The sequence below is a fragment of the Rousettus aegyptiacus genome, unplaced genomic scaffold (assembly GCF_014176215.1).
Source record: "Rousettus aegyptiacus isolate mRouAeg1 unplaced genomic scaffold, mRouAeg1.p scaffold_m13_p_9, whole genome shotgun sequence".
NCBI lineage: Eukaryota > Metazoa > Chordata > Mammalia > Chiroptera > Pteropodidae > Rousettus > Rousettus aegyptiacus.
Genome location: NW_023416312.1, coordinates 91472672 through 91493157, shown reverse-complemented (window position 1 = coordinate 91493157; position 20486 = coordinate 91472672). Strand labels below are relative to the sequence as shown.

The window sequence follows — 20486 nt, the reverse complement described above, 5'->3', positions numbered from 1 at the left end:
TAAAGTGCAATTGAATTATTTTACATAATCTCTTTAATTTTTCAATGTCTAGAGGTTCTGGAAAAGTAAGGTATAAACTCAGTGTTGTGCTGGTAAATGTTTATTGACTGGCTCTCAAAAAACAAGCTCTGATTTGCAGCATTTGTTTATATCTGTTGTGTAAATATTACCTACCATTGTGACGGATCTCAAACTACCAACATGACACTAAACACAGCAAGGAAGAGATGTAAAGTAGTATACCATGGCATAATATGGCCACTATGCAGATATAATAGAAATAAATACCTTCAATAGCATAGATAATAATTAAATGGAGTGAAATCATTAGGAAATGATTAGTTTTGAGTAGATATTATCTGGGTTTTTAATATATTCTGTTTAATATCATATTTTACATAATTTAATTTTAGTTATTAAATTATCTAAAATTAATACTTTTTAATAATCAACTAGGTCATGAAATTCTAGCACACTACTATAAATCTTAGCAAGGTCTACAAAGCCCTTCATAATCACACCTCAAGCTTAGCTTTCTAGCCAAATCCATTTGGCATTCAGATCATAAAAAATGATTAATGGTTCCCAAGGATGCTGTTCTATTTCCTTTTTCTGTGCATTTATTCTAAATTTACTCTTCCTGGAGGGACATCCTTTTTATTATGATAATGGAAAACTCCTATTAGTCATATAAAATTCAGATAAGAAGTGATGACAGTGAAAATAGTGTATTAAGTACTTCCAGATATTTTCTTCTTAATAAAAGAAATGATCAAAACTAATAAAAATTATAAGAATCATCTCTTTCAAAGTTCTGGAAATTAACAAAATGATAGTAACAATAAGAGGATTACTTAATCAAGAAAGATGGTTAAATGAAGGTAAGAACAGTGAGCTTGGTGGTGTTTTAACTTGTCCTAGTCTAATACCACTTCTCTAGCTCCACTGGAGACTAAAAAACTAATAGCCTGCATTCACAGACAGAGCCAGTAGTCGGCAGCCACTGGAGGGAAAGAACAATGTTGGAGCATCTTCAAAACTACATTCCAGATAAGTGTTATGTTTGATGTGTCTGGTGTCTCCATGGAAGATCTCACTTGTAAGGCTGTCTATATTATTTGGATATCGCCTACTAAGAAAAGCCTTTTCTGTTGAGTTTGAAGAAAATGCAATTGTTAAAATTCGAGACTGTCCAACGAGGTGGAAAATGGGAATGAAAAATAAACTAACCAAAAGCTTGAAAAGAAAATCTAAGGAATGAGATCTCCATAAAGACTTCGAATCTAAAAGGCCAAGTGTACGCATAGAGTTAAGCATATGGCCATGGCAGTGTCCATGTTCTGTAAAGACCTAAGAAGGCTCTATGCTCTTGCCTCTATTTGACCTTGAAACTTTGTACAAGAAATGAAGGATAAGGCAGAATAGTCAACTTCCTGGTTCAGTATTAAAGGTGTATACCTCAAAATACACAGGCCCTCGGCAAAGAACAGAAGAGTTATTGGTTCCAACCATTTAAGAAAACTTCTGTCCAATAATTAGTTGACAGCTAATCTGAATAAAAACTTTAACGGCCACATATGACTAAAAATAGAGATTTTATGGAATTTGTTCAGAAAAGTCACTAAACAAAAAAAAATGAACATAAACAACAATAAACAGCAACAAAAACAAACCCTGAGGTAAAAGAAGAATTTTATTTCCAGAACTGCTGCAAAATATGATTTAAAATATCTGGTTTTTGACAAAAAAATATGAGATAATGATACAAAAAAGTATGCTCCATACAGAGATGGAAAAGCAATCAAGAAAAACTGTCCCTGAAGAGCAGATATTGGACATATTAGAAAAAAGACTTATAATCAATTATTCTAAATATGTTCAAAGACAAAAGAAAATCATTTTTAAAGACAGAAAGGAAAATATGAAAATCATGTCTCACCAAATTGAGCATTTCAAAAAGAAAAGAGAAATTATTTTTTTAAAAAAATACCAAATAGTAATTCTGGAGTTCAAACATATAATAATTGAAAAAAAGAAATTCCGTAGAAGTCTTAATAGCATATTTGACAAGGCAAAAGAAAGAACTAGTGAATGTATGATGGGTTAATTGAGATTACCCATCTGAAGAACAGAGAGAAAAAAGAATGAAGAAAAAAGAGCAATATACAGAGACCATCATCAATCATACTAAGATATGCATAGAGTCCTGAAAGCATAGTAGAGTGAAGAAGTGGTAAAAAAAATTTTGAAGAAAGAATTGCCAAAATTGTCCCAAGTTTAATGAAGACCATTAAACTACACATGCAAAAAGCTCAGTGAAGTCCAAGTACCATAAACTCAAAAATCTGCTCCTAGACACACCATAATCAAACTGACAGAGACAAAAAATGAGAATGATGACAGGAGTAAGAGAAAGACAACTCATCTTCTACAAGTAAACTTCAATAAATTAACAGCTATTTTCTCATCAGAAACCATAGAAGTCAGTTAGAAGGTAGCAAGATGGCATATATATAATGTTGAAAGATAAAAGCAGTGAATTATGAATTTATATCCAGTAAAGCTATCCTTCAAAATGAAGGAGAAATTAAGATACAATCATATAAACAAAACCTGAGATAAGTCATCACCAGCGGACATGCCCTACAGTAAATACTAAAAGAAGTTTTGTTAGCTTAAACTGAAAGCTTAGACAGTAACTTAAATCTACATAAAGAAATAAAGAGCAGCAGTAATGATTACTACGAAAATATGAAAAACAGCACAAAAATATTTTGTTTGTAACTCTTTTTATTTTTCTGTGATTTAAAAGACAATTGCTTAAAGAAATAATTATGAATCCATGTTGATAGACATGCAATGTACAGAGATGTAATTTGTATGACCATAAGAATACAGAAGAGAAAGGAGGAAACAGAGCTAAATGGAAGCAAAGATCTTGTATACTATTGAAATTAAACTGGTATCAATCCAAACTAGATTGCTATTAAGATGTTAATCACAATTCCCAGGAAAATCACTAATAAATTAATTTTAATAAAATAAATGATAGAAATTAAAATGATATACTATAAAATATCTTTTTATACAAAAGAAGGTAGTAGTGAATAGAAAAAGTAGAATACCAATAAAAAACACATAGCAAAATGACACAAATCTTACCTTATCAGCAAGTACATTAAATGTAAATTAATTAAACATTTCACTTAAAAGAGATTGGCAGAACAGATTAAAATAATCTAACTATATGCTATGTACAATAGATGTACTTTAGATTCAAAGACACAAATAGCTTGAAACTAAAAGGATGGAAAAACATATTCCACGTGACCAATAACCATAGAGATATGAAGTGGCTTTAAACAAAAGAGACGTCAAGATAAAAATTATTACTAGAGAGAAGTAAGCTATTTTATGAAGCTAAATTTGTTAAGCCATCAAGTATATATAAAAATTATAAAAATAATTGTACTAACAATACAGCCCAAGATACATGAATCTAAAACTGACAGAAATGATAATAGACAAAGACAACTCAATTGTAATAACTGGAGATTTCAAAATCTCCCTTTCAAAAATAGAAGAAATACTAGGCAAAAGACCAATGACAAAAAAAGAAAACTTGGACAACATTATAAACCCACCAAGACCTGACAAAAAAATCTATTGAACATTCCTCCAAACAAAAATGAAATACATATTTTTCTCAGGTTTACATCAAACATGCTTGAGTGCACACCATATTTTTAGGCTATGAAGCAAGTCTCAATAAATTACATACAAAGTATATTCTCTAACCAGAAAAAAATGAAATTATAAATTGGTAAAAGAATAAAAGTTGGGAAATATGTAGAAATCAAACAACATACTCCTACATAACCAAATGAGTCAAATTAATCACAGGTAAACTTAGGAAACACTTGAAATAAAAGAAAATAAAAATATAACAAAAAGTAATGGGATGCAGCTAAAACAGTGCTTGGAGAGAAAATTTAGTTGTCAACATCTACATTTTAAAAAACTCAAATAGGCAAGTATATGGACAAGAGAGAACTTTGGGTACTGTAGGTAGAAGTGTGATTTGGTGCAGACCTATGGAAAATAGTATGGAGGGTGCTCAAAACATCAAAAATACAACTATCATGTGATTCAGCAATTCCACTTCTAGGTATTATCCAAAGGAAACAAAGATACTAACTGAAAAATGTCTGCACCCTCAAGTTCATTGCATCATTATCTACAATAGCCAAGAAGACATGGACACAACCTAAGTGTCTATCGATGGATCAACAAATAAAGAAAATGTGCTTATATATACATTCAATGGAATATTATTCAGACATAAAAAATAAAATCAGGTTCTCATTCATGATAACATGGATGGACTTTGAGAGCATTACACTAAGTGAAATAAGTCAGACAGAGAAAGATAAATATCATATGATTTTACTTCTATTTGGAATCTAAAAACAAAATGAAAAATGACCTCATAGATATAGAAAACAGACTAGTGGTTACCAAGGTGAGGGTGGAGTGGTAAAATGGATAAAGGTGCTCAAAAGTTACAAATTTCCGGTTACAAGATATTTTTTAAAAACCTAAAACCTCAACTCAGTAACCTAACCTACCATATTGAGAACCTATAAAAGATGATAAAGTAAACCAAAATCAAACAGAAGAAATAAAATAATAAAGATTAGAGGAAAAAAGTAAGTGAAATATAGATTAGAAAAAGAACAGAGAAAATCAACAAAAATCACATTGACTCTTTGAAAAGATCGACAAAATCAATAAACCTTTTGCTAGACTGACAAAAAAGAGATTCAAATTACTAAAATCAGGACTAAAAGAAGGGAATTGAAAATATTTGTTCACACAAAACTTTATACACAAGCATTCACAGCAGCATTATCCATAATGATTGAAAGATGAAACAACCCAAATTTACATCAAATACAGAATGGGTAAATAAAATGTGATGCATCCATATAATGATATATTATTCAGCTGTAAAAAGGAAAGAAGTTCTTGTTACATGTTATATAAATGAACCTTGAAAAGATTATGCTAAGTTAAAGCCAGTCCCAAAAGGCCACATATAGGATCATATTTATATGAAATGTGAGAATAAGGAAATAATCCATAGATAAAGAAAGTAGATTAGCAATTGCCAAATGCTGAAGAGAGGGAAGAAAGAAGAGTGACTGCTAATTTTTACAGGGTTTATTTCTGGGGTAATGAAAATATTCTGAAATTACATAGTGGTATTGATTGTACATCTTTATTAATATACTGAATATCATTGAATTGTATAATTTACAAGAGTGAAAGTTGAGGTTCCTGTCAAGATGGCAGAGTAGGAAAATACTGTGCTTGCATCCTCTCATAATCATATTATATTAAAATTACAACTAAATTAGAGACAGTCAACCTGGAGAACCATCTGAAAACTAGCTGAACAGAAGTCCTATAATTAAGGATATAAAAAAGAAGCCACATCAAGACTGGTAGGAGGGGCAGATATATGAAACAGGCTGTCCCTTACTCATGTATGGAACTTGAAAATTGGGAGGAATATCTCGGCTTCAGAGGTACCCCCTAAGGAGCAAGGGGTTTACAGCCCGATACCAGGTTCCCTAGCCCAAAGCACCAATGCCAGGAAGAGAAGTCCCCACAAAATCTGGTTGTGAAAATCAACAGGGATTCTAACTATCTAGGTGAGACAGGAGGCTGCTGAAAACTAAGGTGTTCTTTTAAAGGGTCTGTGCACAGACTCACTTCCTCACAGGTACTCATCCCGGGCCTCCAGCAGAGAGACGACGTCTTGGAAGGTGCCAGAGACATAGAGGTAAAGACTGAGTTGTGTGGCTTCAGGGTGAAGGCTATAGGATCAGCTGTTATTTTCATTGTGTTGAGCCCACCTCCTGTACAGGCAGTGGGCAAGCGCCACATTTCCTGTGTTCAGCTTACCCATTAAATGGCCAAATCTGAATCTGCATTGGCCTGGTGAATTCCACTCCCTCTACCCTGGTGACTGACTCACTGGGAACCTGCCCCACCCAACTTCTGCACCACTTACCGCTCTTTCAGTGGCAGGCAGCCCACACTGACCTATGCTGCAGGCTTCCTTGGACAATTCTTAGGGGTCTGTGGGCCTGAAGCAGGCAGTAGCTGGCCTCAGTGTGCAATGTGTCTTTTGTTGAGCAACCCTAGGCACCATATCTGAATTCACATTAATCTGGAGAACATCATTTGAACCCTCCCTGGTGATACCCTGAGACCCCATACCCAACTTGTGTACCACCTGAGGCTCTTTCAGCAGCTGAGCCTTATAGGCAGCTGGAAGGTGGTGACAGACCCCAGGGTGCCCTGGGCCTTTTGCTGAGCTGCGTTTGGCCTTGTACTGGTAGTAGTCAGCCTCAATTTGCAGCTTGGCCTCATTCATGAGCCTTCGGGTGCAGCAGAGGCACCAACCAAACCCAGATATCTTTGTAGCTACTACCAGGTTGCCCCAGGCTGGTCTTAGGCAGCAGCTGACCTTGGCATGCACAGGAGGCCTCTCAGGAAGCCCTCCCAAGAAGTCCCAGAACCAACATCCTCAGTAGCCAGCTTTGGACAACAAAAGAGTACCACTGGATTACCCCATAAGTGGCATAACCAAAGGGTAGTCTCAGCAGGCACAAGAGCCCACTGGGATAAATCCCTCTCTGTGAAATCAATCCCAGCATGGCAACTCATACACTGTTTTCGTGGCCAATCCTCACAGCCAAGGAGCCTGAGAGTCAATCCCATCCACTGATGTACCAACAGTAATCAAGTTTCAACTACAACAGGAAGGCATGTATGACCCACACAAGGGACACTCCTGGAGCACCCAGTTCAGGTGATCAAGGAGACAGCACCACTGGGCCCCAAGGCCACCCTGCCAAGACTGGGAGACATAGCAGATCTACCTAAAACATAGAAATACAGAGAGGCAGACAAAATAAGGAAATAAAAGAAAATAAGAAAACTCCAGAAAAGGAACTAAATGAAATGAAGGCAAGCTATCCATCAGATACAGAGTTCAAAGCACTGGTTATAAGGATGCGCAATGATTTAGTGAGACGTTCAACAAAGAGATAGTAATATAAAAAAGGACACAGAAACCATAAAAAAGAATCTGTCAGAAATGAAGATAGAGTAAATAAAGTGAAGAATACACTAGAAGGAATCAACAGCAGATTAAATGAAGCAGAGGACTAAATAAGCAATACAGAAGACAAGGTAGCAGAAAATAACATATCAGAACAGTAAAAAAAAACGCTTTTTTTTAAATGATCATAGTTTAATAGACTTCTGGTATAACATCAGGCATAACAACATGAGAACTACCATATGACCCAGCAAATAACTTCTGAGTATTTGTCTGAAGAAATCCAAAACGCTAATTCAAAAAATATATATGCACCCCTATGCCTGTTGCAGCATTATTTACAATAGCTAAGAACTAGAAGCAACCTAAGTACCCATCAACAATTAATAATGAAGAGGTGGTACATGTATATAATGGAATATTACTCAGCCATAAAAAATGAAATCTTACCATTTACATGGATGGTACCTAGAGAGTATTATGCAAAGTGAAGTAAGACAAACAGATAAAGCAAATAACATATGATCTCGCCTATATGAGGAATAAAAAGAATAAAATAAATGAACAAACAGAAACAGACTCACAGATACAGAGAACAAACTAATGGTTAGCAGATGGGAGGAGCTTTGGGGACCTGGATGAAAAAGGTGAAGGGATTAACAAGTACAAATTGGTGGTTACAAAACAGTCATGGGGATGTGAAGTACAGCATAGGGAATATAGTCAATAATATGGTAATAACTATGTATGGTGCCAGGTGGGTACTAGATTAATTGGGGGATTAGTTCGTAATTTATATAAATGTCTAACCATTGTGCTGTATACCTGAAACTAATATAAAATAGTAATGAACATCAAGTCTAATTGAAAACTAAAAACACAAACACACTCAAAGCAGGGTTTCACCCTTTCTAGCCCATCTAAATTGTTTTTAGCACTGTCACTAATAATATACACACTGCTAAATCAAATTTCAATTCTCAGTCCTCAAACTAGTGAACCTCTATACAGCATTTCACACAATTGCTTATTCTCTCTTCCTTGGAAAACTTTTTTTACTTAGGTTTCAGGACACGGCACTCGTCTTGTTTCCTCTTACTTTTACTGTTATTCTTTCTTAGTCTTGATAATTTCTCCTATTTTGTCTGTCATAAATGATAAAGATCCCCAGGGCTCGAAACTTAAATCTCTTCTTTCTCAATATTCACTCTCTAGATGATCTCATTCATTCACATGGCTTTAGATACCGTCTCTAAGACAATGACTCCCATATTTGTCTCCAGCACAGACCTTTTTCTGAAGTCAACACTCACTGGCCTAACATAATTCAACATGACTCAAACCAAGACTGTGATCTCCCCCTTTCTCTGTTAAAACCTGCTCCACTCAGAATTTTCTCCATCTCGGTAAATGGCAACACACATCCTTCTAGTTGCTCAGGAAATACTGGTGACTCTACCTTCAGAATAAATCTGGAATTCATCTACTTATCACTATTGCTTTCGACATTATATTTATCCAAGTTACCACACCTCTTTTCTAGAGTATTGCAATAGCCTTCTTGGACTCCTTTCTGCAATCTATTCTCAACACAAAAGTCACGGTGATCCTTATAAACCTAAAGTCAGATCAAGTCATTCCTTTTCTCAAAACACTCATTCTCAGAGTTAAAGCCAAAGCTAAAAGGCTCTCTATGATCTATCTGCCCACCACCAGCCCTCCTTCTTAACCCTGAAATACCTCTGTGAATGCATCTCCCAGTCTCCTATTCATTTACTCTACTCCAATTTCATCGACAACCTAAATTTCTTTCTCAAGGCACATTTTCACTTCAGTGTCTTAGAAGTTGTTTTTTTTTCTCCCCTTTTCTGGAGTTTTCTCCCTTTGGTTGTCTGAATGTTTCTCTTTCTCAAGTCCACTTATTCATCTCTTTTCCAGCTCCATGCTATAGGCTCCAGCATAGATTTATTAATACATGTTTTTGAATTGTTTTTAATAATAAAATATTTTAAATGGATGACAAGATTACCAGCAATTCAGCAGTCCTGTCAAATACCTACTGTCTCAAGTACTTTCCTGTATTGAATTTCCCATTATGCATAATGGTGTTATCATATTCTATGGCTTTTGTGCTCCAAATTTGACTGTCATCTTTAATATCCTCTAGTTGACAGACCTATTGTTTCCCCTATGTTCCACTGTACATCTATTGAGATTATGACTACCCCCAAGTCTCAGTTGCCCCTGCCATGAAGGATGGCCAAAACTTCTGACTAGAGATTGGATTACTCCCTTTGAACTCTTATATTGCATTGGCGCTCTTTTATAACATTTCACATTTGAAATATAGAGAAGTTGTGATGAAGTAGAAATATCATTTAGACTTAGAATGTAAAGGTCAGAATTCACATTCCAGCTCTGTCATTTATTATATCTGTGACCTCAGGCATTGAACTTTACATATATAGGCCTCATTTTCCTCACCTACAAAATGTGGGCAATAACCACTAATTGGGGGGCTTTTTTGAAGACCCCATTAGCTAATATATGGAGAAACATGTAACACACAACTTGAAATATAGCAGATAAATAATGATTAAAACACAAGGCTTATACCTTTTCCTAGGTTGAAAGTTTCATGATAACCAGGGTCATGTCCTCCTATCCATCTCTGTTTTATACAACCTCATCTCGGACCTAGTTAGCATATTGTCTGGTTCATGGAAGATACTCAGTATTAAATGAGTTATATTATAAGAATGAAGAATTTAAAAAACCCTATTGTCCAATACTAAAGATATCTTATTTAGAGGCTTATTGCCAGATTTTCACTTTGCTATGTTAGAGTAAAGTGACTTACCAAATAAGTCACAACTCTTTGATGCGGGTTGTAAAAGATATATTTTTCAGGAGTAGATTGTATCGATTTTTCCTGCAATATCGCGGCATGCGATGGTGATATATTTTATGTGTTAAAAGAGTCTAAGCAGGACCCCAAGCCCTTTGATCACACACTGTTTATTTTCCATTTACACCACTGCTCTCAAAGCTACTATGAAGAGAGCAGTAAGACAGTTGTATAACAAACTAGGAATAAATTTAATTTAGAATGTAAGCTGGCTAATTCCTCAGTTCAACTTTTTTTCTTTCTCTTTGATAACTGTATCCTCGTTTATAATAAGCAAAACTTATAAATTATACTTTTCTATCTGAAAGAAGATTGAAATGAATGAGTAATACAAAAGATGTAATTATAATGTGCCAAAATAGTATCATTGCAAGTTGTTCTCTTTTTAAGAATTTACTTTAAATGACATTTAAACTTCATGTTAATTCAAATATAAAGAAAGAAACCCACATGATTAACTAACTTTGCCAATCAACTTGTCAATAAACTAATCATCAAAAACTTTAGCAAGGCAGAATTGCCCCCTTGCAATTCTTATACTCCAGTCCCAGAAACAAAAGCAATTACATTGTTTAGGTTGTCACCTGTGACTGAAGTTTAAAAGTGCACTCCCATTTTGGACCTGAATAGACACTTCTCCCTAGAAGACATACAAATGACCAACAAATATATGAAAAGATGCTCAACATCACTAGCTATTAGGGAAATGCAAATCAAAAGCACAATGAGATACCATCTCACATCTGTTAGAATAGGACAAGTAATAACAAATTTTGGAGAGGATGCAGAGAAAAGGGAACCCTCATACACTGCTGGTGGGACTCCAAATTGGTACAGCCACTATGGAAAACAGTATTCAGGTTCCTCAAAAAACTAAGAATTGATCTACCATATGATCCAGCAATCCCTCTACTGGGTATTTACCCCAAAGTCTTGAAAACCCATATCCATAAAGGTATTTGCACACTGATGTTCATAGCAGCATTATTCACGGTGGCTAGGGCATGGAAGCAACCAAAGTGTCCTATGATAGATGATTGGCTAAAGAAGCAGTGGTACATATATACACTGAAATATTAGTCATAAGAAGAGATGAAATACTGCCATTTGCGACAACATGAATAGACCTCGAGATAATCTTGCCAAGCAAAATAAGTCAGACAGAAAGTTGAAAATAACATAATATCACTTATATGTGGGACATAAACTTAAAAACAACAAATGAACAGGACAAACAAACAGAGACTCATGGACATAGACAATAGACTAGTGGTTTACCAGAGGGTAGAGGGGAGGGGGGAGATAGATGGGGGGAGTGCACTCTCCCACAGTGCTAACAGGCCATATCCATGAAAGAGCTTCTGAATGTTAGTAGTTATAGAAATGTCATTCCTTAACTATACAGATGCAAATTCACTAAAGGAACAATATTGTGTACCCCTAAGCCGGCCTTGTGCAAAACTGTAAACAATAATCATGAAAAACTAATCATAATAGCTGTCATTTATTGGGCATCTACCAGTTTTAAATTATTAAATGATCTCTCTAATTTTCAAACTCTGAGAGAGAGGAGTTATGGCCCATTTGATGAATAAAAAAGTGAAGCTAAGTTAAGTAACTCCACTGAGGCACCATAGTTAGGAAGTACATAGCATAGACAGCTTTTTCTGATAAAGCCCTTGTTTTTTATCCTATGCCAAAACCAGAAAAAAATGTTACCCTTCAAGCAAGATTTCTGAAATCTTATTGCCCCAAAGTCAAGTAATTCTAGGGGCAAGATGATGTATATAACTTTGTTCCAGGAATTATTTTTCAGCACAGCTATTTCTTCTTTAATAAAATTTTAATCGAAGATGTATGAAAAATAGAATTACATGTAGTACATATGGAAAAATAATGTCAATGCTATTTTTAAAAGTAAATTATTGAGCTTTTAAAACTGCATATGAATTGTATATTTGTATACAATGTAGGCACCTATGACAATTCCCTATTATATTTAGATATTTTGTCTTTCAAGAAAATTGTCCATTTCATCTAAACTATGCTAAAGAGAAAACCTCAGGCCCAAGATAGCATCAATTGTGCTAAAGCCCATGATACCAAACCTAGATTTAATACCTGATCTAACTGCTGTTTCAGCCTCTCCCAGAAATATAATCTTAATCAACCAATCTGGAACTTCTAGTCAAACATCAATGAGGTAATTGGTCACTTAGGCTTTCTCCATCTGCACCCCCATAGAAAGAAGAGGTAATCTGCAAGACAAAACTCCTGCCTTTCCCTTCCTCCCCAAAGAAGATGTCTTGATCTAAAAATAATCCTTTCTTTTCTTTTACTAATTGCTCCCATGCTCCTCTGTCATTAAGTTGTTTAAACTTTATGTAATTTTTAAATGACTATGGGGTACACAGTGACATTCTCTCTTTAATTCCTGATATTTGTAATTCGTGTCTTCTTTTTCTTCTAATTAATGAAAAAAAACCTTCAAAACTTACATACATATTCATCATTTTAGGCCCTTTACCTTGCTTCTTATACATCCAAATTTCTAGGTGGTCTATGTCATTTTCCTTCAGTTTGAAGAACATCCCGTGAATGAAAAAGGGGCCACATTCTAAACCTGACAAGCTCAGGGGAGGCCAGCATGGCAGGCCCTACAAACTCTGAAAAAGAAAGTAACCACATAGGATGGTCTGAACAGAAAAATTCCTAAATAAAAGCAGGTTACTATGGGTAGTGAAGTCCTAGACCTGTAGTTTCTATGACAAAGGTAAATCTTTACTTTAAGTGAGCCTATCTGTTGTCTTTTTGCGTCTAAGTTAACACACCTTTGAGAAGTCAAAGAAATCTTTTCCAGTCCCCTCCAGGCAAAACCTCCACAGGGACTACAGCGTCCCTCAGTCCCTCATCGTTATCTTGTTCCCCTGCATACCATCTCTATGCGCTGTAAATGTTCATTATTAACTATCCTGTATCAAGCAATGTAAAAGAAGTATGTCTCTCTCCATTTTAGTTTTTATCCAATACCAGAGATTTCCCTGCTTTGCTTTCTCCAGTCCCCTTAATCTACCACCAGTAGGACTCCTTAGGGCTCCTCCTTTGACTCTAATGTATAAAATAAGCTGCAAAACTGCCATTCTCCAGATCATTTTCTCAATCCCTTGAGACTTTGCTTCCCAGCAATTGTCATGAGTTTGGGTCAGATAAACTCATAAAAATTCTCTACAAGTTTAAACATTTCTTATATCGACAATCCTTTAACATTTCTTATACTCGAGGACTGCTTGTGAAAATTGATCTGCTTTTTTGTTTGTTTCTGAAAATTTCTGTATGCTCTCATCTCCAAAATATATTTTCACTGGATGTAGACATCTAGATTGACAGTTTTGCCTACTTTAGCACATCATAAATTTTGCCAGGTATCTTCTGACTTTTGTGATTTCTGACAAGTATATAATAATTCTTTTTATTCATCTATATGTAATGTGTTTTGTTTAATCTTGAACTCCTATGACTTTATAGCTTCTCAAACAAATTTATAAAATTTTATCCATTTATCCTCAAATAATTTTTTCTGCTTCTAGCTTTCTCCCTTCTCTTTCTTGGACTCCTAACATACATATATGGGGTCATTAAACATTATTTTAATTGTCACTAGTCACTAGCACTCTGTAAATTTTTAAACAAACTTTTTTAGGATAGTTTTAAATTCACTATAAAGATGTGAAGATTCAGCAAGTTCACATATAAGAAAATCAAACACTCAGTTTTCCCTATTGTTCACATCTTACACTCGTATGGTACATATATCACAAAAAAAATGAACCTATATTGATATTTTATGATTAACTTAAGCCCATACTTTATTCGGTATTCCTTAGGTTTTATCCAATTTTTGTTTGTTTGTTTGTTTGTTTGTTTGTTTGTTTTCTCCAGGATCTCATGTAGGACACCGCATTACATTTAGTCATCATGTCTCCTTAGGCTCCTCTTAGCTGTTTCACAGATTTCCTCGTTTTTGATGACTTTGACAGTTATGAGAAGTACTGGTGAGGGATTTGATAGAATGTCCCTCAATTGGCATTTGTCTGGTGTGATTCTTATTATCAGACTGTGGCTGTGAGTTTTAGGGAATAATATCACAGAGGTGAACTGTTTTTCTCATAACATCATATCAGGGCTACATGATATCACATAACATCAGCCTTAATCACCTAGCCAAAATAATGTATGTCAGGTTTCTCCACAATAAAGTTACTCCTCCCTTTGCAAATACTATTCTTTTGAAGTAAATCATTAAATGCAGCCAACACTCAAAGGACAGCGGAATTAAGCTCTTACCTCTTAGAGTAGGGATTATCAACATAAATTATTCAGAATTGTTCTGAATAAATTTGTCCCTTTTCCCTATTTATTTACTCAAAAATGTATTTACATCAAAAAACTAAAGACTCTTAGATATTTATAGTTTACATTGTAATTCAACAGTACTTTATTAATTTTGTTATTCATATTGTTCCAGCTTTGGCCATTAGGGGCTCTGTTCTTTCTTTTGGTTTCTGCGTCCTTTAACATGTATGTTTCTCCCTTTTGCTTTTGAGATTTCTTTACTTCCTGGCATTACAAGATGCTCTAGGTTCATATTGTATTTCCTGCCCCAGTACTATAATCAGTCAGTGTTTCAAGGAACACTGATTTCTTTTACTGAGAGAATGATATTGGAAATTAAGATGTGAGTCCTAAGTGTATTGGTTGCTACTGGGGTGCCATCAATTTTATACCCTCTCAGCTGATAAAATGAGAAAGTATATGTATGTATACTCAATTGTGTATATACTCATATCTATACTTCTATATGTATCCATCTATATCTATATTAAGCTAAATAAGAGTTTATACTGATGTCTTCAGTTCTAATCCATTACCATATGAATCATTCTAGCCTTCTGCCTTGCTTATCTACAACCTCCCATCCCAACAGTTAGAAACTGAGATCCTACAATCCATCATCTATTTGCTTACTTATTCAGTTCCAGTATAGATGTTGAATGGTTTCAGAATTGTTAGCCCATACCCCAATGGAAAATGATGTTATCCAATACAGTTCAGTGTTTCTGTAAAACTCTTTTTCCCTTTAGTTTCATAGAATCTATTCATATCTACCTTCCCCTGCCCTCCTCAGTGAAGTTATTTAATACATTTTGTAATATTCAGATTCCATTGCCACAATATGAATTTTCTATCTTTGCTTCATTACACACACACACACACACACACACACACACACACGCACGCACACACACACATATTTTTATTTTACAGCATCTAATGTTCTGGCAATTTCACCCACTTAGTTTTTAATTTTAGAAAATATGTCTAAGCTACAAATTCTCATGCTTTGTTTTTGATTTCTCTCCTCATTATGTTTGTGTTTCACTTTAAGATATAGACCATACTTACATTATTTTAAATAAATATTTTAAAGCTCTGTTGGCTAATTCCATCATCTCTCATTTCCTCCTGGTTACGGCTCATAATTGGCTGTTCAGTTTGTTTTGCTAGGCAGTTAAATGAAGATTTTGGGATTATAATTTTAAGGATCTTTTTTTCCCATTTTTTTTTTAGATTTTGATTTTAAGGTTTGTTTCTAATCTTTGTCAGGGTGAGTCTAGAGTAACCTTTAATCTTGGGCTAATTTAGCCTTCTGGTAGCTATTGATTCCTTGAAGTGTTAAGTGAAGTCTCTTCATTTTCACTGGTAGGGTTTTGAAGATGTTTGAACCTTATGCGTGGGAAATTAAAGAAAAAACAGTTTTTGACATCTAGAAACTGGTCTGACTCTTATAGCTAGGCCTTAGTGCTATTAGAAGCTGGCCCGGCACTCACGGCTAAGCCATATTAGTCTCTTGTTGGATATAACCTCACAGAACACCAATTTCAGACCATGATAAAGTGAGATAAAACAAGGGCATTTTATAATTTTGTTTAAGCGCAGAAAAAAAATAAGATCACTGTACAACCTCCAAAAATACGAATTTCCGCTTCTCCCTGCTAATATGAGTGACTGATTCTTATTTTTCCAATTACAGCTTTATATTTGCTCTAGTCTGCTCTCCTTCTATATAAGATTTATTTTGATACCCAGTCATAGAATTGCTCTTGTTTTCTAACAGCACTCAATCTACAGCAAATTACCCAACCAAAGTCTAAATCCTATAATAAGTTCTTTCTGATACTCTCTTACTGAGATATCCTGGTGTTCATTCTCCCTCAGTTCAATGAGCAATAAACCCAACCTCTTCATCTACAGGTGTGTTCCTAGGGAGCAGTGACAGTGAGTTCCAGAAAATTGTCAACTGATGCCTCACAAGCTGTCATTCTTTCTCTGGTTTCAGGTATCTTACCCTAGAAATATGTTTAGTAGTCAGCCAAAGATTCAAAATGCCCCCATGAAACTTTCTGGAGCTCTTTTTCTACATAGCTCCCTTCTCTCCATTATTCTGTTATACAAATTCCAATTATTTCAACCTACCTGAATTCTAATTTCTACGTTTCAATTTAGTGAAGCAACAGTGGCTCACTTGGGTTCTTCATTCCTCGAATTTGTGCCAAAGTTAACATTTTACCTCTTGGTATGGAACTGGAGTGATTGTAGAGCTCACCTCATCTCTTGTTTCCCTTCTCTCATGATCATAGCCCTGCAGTGCCCATTGCACTGATTCCTGAAAAGAGATTGTTTCAAATGTTTGTTTTCCAGTTTTCTGGTTGTTCGCACTTGGGGGGTAAGTTCTGGACTGGTTATTTCTTCATGGACAGAAGGTAAAGTTCTGCGGCTGCTTTTTAAAATTGAATCATACCACATACATTTCTTTGCTATTTGCTGTCCCCAATTCAACCCTTTGAAAACATATGATAATATAGTATAGATGAAATTCTACTTCACTCGACTTAATATCTGGTTACTATTTTATAGGATATAATCCCTGTTTTGTATATAATAAACACTTTTAATGAACATTTGTTTCCAGTGTATATATCTGTGCATACAGTACCTTTTTGCCCCCGACACATAATGTTGCATTATTCTATTTTCTATAACATCCATATGCCCAGCATATTTTAATTGAAATGCTACTATGTGCCAAACAGTCTGCATTAAAATAATCATGGTTCCTGTTAAAACCATGGGGAAAAAATTCAATGTCATTGGCTATTTCTGAAAAATGTACTTTAATTTTCCAGAGTAGACTTTCTGTAACACATATTAGAACTATAGTTTAATTGCTCTGGTAGATCCACTTTAAATTTTTCCAAAATATTTCTTTCTCACAGATATGCATTTTGAAACTGTAAGTTTATATGTAAATTGTGATTTTATTAGTCTAATTTCAAATTACTTTTTGAAGATAGTCTGTAATTGAGACAGTCAGATCTAGTTGCTCCATATATTTCATTTTCTAATACTCTATTTAGGGTATTGATGGGAGTAATGGGCTGTAAGTAGTTTGGGGCAGTAGGTAGTATTGTGGTTAGATAAAACAAATGAAGGGGAAACAAATGCAAAATACCTTGAAACTCTTGATTAAAGAAACACAATCACAAATTTTCACAGTAGTCAACAGTTTTGCACTAGGGATGAGAATGACATGTAAGGAACCAGAAAGGAATTATTATATAGCCTTTGCTTCCCTCTTGTTAATTTCTTCTCTGTACTACCTAAGTCAAGGTGAGGGCACTCTTAGAAAAAGGAAAACTAGCACCTTTGATTAATGAGAAACAGATCATTCTTTCCCACTAGAAAATAAAGAACAAAGGCAAAGGTGTTTAAATGTGAAATTGACTTTGAAACATAAATCACAATCATATTTCATAGTTTATTATATTTAAAATGCCATTTTTCAGGACTTCTAATGTTACCCATTACAATTTATGTTTATTGCGGTAATGAAAATTTAGGTCTTTTTTAAAGAAAATTAAAAAGAATATTTGAGTAGAACTGTATTAATATCCCCTCCAGTTAATTATTTGCCACCCAATTTCCTTTCTAGTTTACAAGATCTTGATTCTGTATCGTTTAATGTATTTCAGGAATGAAGATATGTTTGGAAACATGAAAGGGAGCAGCAAGTAGAGGAGAATCTAATGAAATAAATACTTGTCTCAGGCAACATGATATACTAAGTCTGCAATGCAAACAGGCTATCATTTTTAAGCTCTACTGTGTGCCAGGTGGATCATAGCTTTAAGCAATAATAATTTTCCTCTGCTTTATTGAGATATAATTCCCATGCAATGCTGTGTAAGTTTAAGGTGTATGACATGTTAATTTGATACACGTATATTCCAAAATAATAACCACCATAGCCTTAGTTAACACCTTCATGTCACATGATTACCATTTTTTTTGTGGGAAGAACATTTAAGATTTACTTTATTAGCAACTTTCAAGTATATAATATAGTATTATTAACTATAATCACTGTGTTGCATATTAGATCCCCAGAAGTAATTCATCTTATAACTGGAAATATTTACCCTTTGACTATTATTTACCCATTTCCTCTACCTCCCAGCCCGTAGTAGCTACCACTTTACTCTCTGTTTCTGTGAATTTAGCATTTTAAGATTCCACATATACTTATAGTATGTCTTTCTCTGTCTGATTTATTTCACTTAGCATAATGCCCTCAAGGGTCATCTATGTAGTCATAAATGGCAGAATTTCCTTCCTTCTCATGGTTGAATAATATCCAATAATATATTCATATGGATATAATCACACTCATTATATAGAAATGCTGTCTATATAACCACATTTTCTCTATTTGTTGACAATTGGGTTGTTTGTTTTCTGTTTCTTTTGCTGTAAGCACTATGCTTTTTAATCCTCAAACTAGCTCTATGAGTGAGGTATTCTTATTACCTACCATTCCACATATGAAGTTATTGAGGCTCAGAGAGGTTAAGTAGCTTAACTAAGGTCACATAGCTAGTCAAAGATAAAGCCAGAGTTCAAACCCAGGTCTGGATAAATACTTCATCTTAATTCTTTCTTCCCACATTCCATTGCCTCTATATGGACTCTATGTAAAGTTCTTAGTCTATTTAAAGGGAATAATTGTCTTCTACGGTTAGCTTCCACTGAATATTCTCAGGAGAAACATTATGGCTAGGGTTTGATGCCATGACTTTTGGGATCCATTTCTCTAAGCAATGTTCTCTTTGGAGGTTAATGTGATTTAGATGAGGCAAGGTATAGGCTAGGAGCCTGAAGACTCCTCTTAGTCAGCTCTGCCTCTAATTGCTCTGGTGCTCTTGGCTGATTCTTGACTTTATTCATCCAGGGGCAGGAAGTCTTTTATGACACAAAGATCAATGATGAGACCCTTTTCCAGTGTCCCATCACCTTCGTGCATTTTAATCTCTTCCACGCCAAAGGAGAGGAACTTTGTTTTAATATATACTCTTTAAGTTGTGTCAAATGCTATATAAGCTCAAGAGGTAACAAGACAAATATAGCAATGTCCCTTTTCCTGGAGAATGGTTCACAGTCCACCAGAATATATAGACACTAAAACAAATAATTCAAACTGATGTGACATAGTTTTAGTAGAATTCAGAAGAAGGAATGGTAATTTTGTAAGGAAGAAATCAGAGAAGGCTTAGATAAAAGGTGGTATTTGATATAGATATTAAAGAATACTAATGATAATGATAATAAAAACACTTTCTGAGTATTTATGTGTCAAACTCCCAGTAAATGCTTTATAGGCATATTTTCCTTAATCCTCCAGCAAAATTATAAGCTAATTACTATTACGATTGTTATTGTACAGACTCAAAGTCACACAGTCAGTAAGGAGCAAAACTGGAATTCGACCCTATACTTCTTCATTTGTTAATGAATTAATATTGCTTCAGGAGCTGTTCCAGATTGCTAGTACTCAACCAGGGCTAATTTTGTCCCATATGGAATGTTTGGTAAAGTCTTGGGACATTTGAAATGATCTCAAGAGAGGGTTTACTACTGGCATCTAGTGAGTAGAGGCCAGGGATATTGCTAAATATCCTACAATGCACAGGGCAGTTATCTACAACAAACAATTATCTGGTCCAAAATGTCCATAGTTAGCAAATCCTACTGACATTGAAAAACCATGTTTTAAATGTTTAGGGTATAGCAGGGAAACAACGGCTCTGAGACCAACCATCTTACACTTTTTTAGGTATAGAGAGAAAATAAAATAATTAATAAAACTATATATAATACAATGTTGTGACAAGTATTAGGAAGAAAAAAAGCAGAGTATGAAAATGTGGAAAATATATGTTAACTTAGAAAGGGTGGTCAGAAAATACCTCTTTGAGGAAGTGATACTTAAGCTGAATTAAATGAAGAAAAATGCTATGTGGATATCGCTAGAGAATAGTAAGTGCAAAG

The 20486-nt window shown here is 34.7% G+C and overlaps 1 long non-coding RNA gene across 1 annotated transcript in view; it reads right to left on the bottom strand.

The window, feature by feature from the left end:
- Nucleotides 1-16151: 16151 nt before the first annotated feature.
- Nucleotides 16152-20486, bottom strand: part of LOC107501726 — a 108153-nt gene continuing 103818 nt past the window's right edge. The window contains exon 3 of the long non-coding RNA XR_001594858.2: nt 16152-16767. This is a non-coding gene — a long non-coding RNA (uncharacterized LOC107501726). The remainder of the gene's footprint in view (nt 16768-20486) is intronic.